The 1,628-nt window shown below is 41.1% G+C and overlaps 1 pseudogene; it reads left to right on the plus strand.

Moving 5' to 3' along the window:
- Window positions 1–371: 371 nt before the first annotated feature.
- Window positions 372–1,101, plus strand: LOC114890877 (annotated as a pseudogene).
- Window positions 1,102–1,628: the final 527 nt, after the last annotated feature.

Genomic DNA, 1,628 nt, shown 5'->3' on the forward strand with positions numbered 1-1,628 from the left:
AATGGATCATCAACCTAGATTGAAAACCTAAAACTGTAAATCTTCAGATGACAACATAAGGGAAAAACCTTTGTGACTCTGTGTTGCAACATCAATAGCATGATCCATAAAAAAACAAATTAATAAGTCAAACTTCATCAAAATTTAAAATTTCTGTTCTTTGAAAGACTGTTAAAAGACTGAAAATACAAGCCAATGACTGGGAGAAGATATTTGCCAGTCACATATCTGATAAAGGAATGATTGCCAGAGTATATTAGGAACTCAAATCTGAATAATAAGATAACAAAAATTCAATTTAAAAGTGGCAAAAGAGACGACTCCTCGCCATCCGGGTTGGTGCTTGCCCTCGCTGTCCTGTTCCTGGCCCCATGGAAAAGACGGAGCTGATCCAGAAGGCCAAGCTGGCCCAGCAGGCCAAGCACTATGATGACATGGTCACCTGCACGAAAGCCGTGACGGAGCAGGGTGCGGAGCTGTCCAACGAGGATGCAGCCTGCTCTCGGTGGCCTGCAAGAACGTCGGGAGCCACATGTCCGCCTGGAGGGTCATCTCGAGCATCGAGCAGAAGACCAACACCTCCGACAAGAAGTTGCAGCCGATTAAGGACTATCGGGAGAAAGTGGAGTCCGAACTGAGGTCCATCTGCACCACGGTCCTGGAATTGTTGGATAAGTATTTAATAGCCAATGCAACTAATCCAGAGAGTAAGGTCTTCTATCTGAAGATGAAGGGAGATTACTTCCGGTACCTTGCTGAAGTTGCTTGTGGTGATGATCAGAAACAATAGATAATTCCCAAGGAGCTTACCAAGAGGCTATTGATACAAGCAAGAAAGAGATGCAACCCACACACCCAATACGCCTGGGGCTGACTGTTAACTTTTCTGTATTTTACTATGAGATCCTTAACAACCCAGAACTTGCCTGCACACTGGCTAAAACGGCTTTTGATGAGGCCATTGCAGAACTTGATATACTGAATGAAGACTCATACAAAGACAGCACCCTCATCATGCAGTTGCTTAGAGACAACCTAACATAATGGACATCAGACAGTGCAGGAGAAGAATGTGATGTGGCAGAAGGGGCAGAGAACTAAGTGCATACAGGGTGTCATCCTTCTTCCCCTCAAGAAACCTTTTTACTCATCTCCATTCCTTATTCCATTTGGGTTTCCTATAGCAAAGAAACACATTCATGTGTATGGAATAACTGTTCATAGTCTTTTCACACTGCAGCTTTGGGAAAACTCCATTCCTTGATTTGTGTTTGTCTTGGCTTTCCTAGTGTGCAGTTACTGCTGTAGAAAAGTATTAATAGCTTCATTTTATAAAAACACAAGTAACTTCCAAACACTTATGTAGAGAACTAAAAATCTATCTGGTATTTAAGTAACCTGAGCCAGTTCTGCATGTGACTGTGTTTTGTATTACTGTGAAAATATGAAAATATAGTTAATTACAATTTAAAGAGTGTTCTACATAACTTCTTGATTTCTACATTCCCTCCCTTACTCTTCTTTGGGGATTTTCTTTCAGTAAGCAACTTTTCCATCCTCTTAATATATTCCTTTTTGGTAGGAATCCAGAAGTATTAGATTGAATGGAAAAACACTTGACATTTTGA

Source organism: Monodon monoceros, unplaced genomic scaffold (assembly GCF_005190385.1).
Source record: "Monodon monoceros isolate NGI ecotype Baffin Bay Population unplaced genomic scaffold, NGI_Narwhal_1 Super_Scaffold_11, whole genome shotgun sequence".
Classification (NCBI taxonomy): Eukaryota; Metazoa; Chordata; class Mammalia; order Artiodactyla; family Monodontidae; genus Monodon; species Monodon monoceros.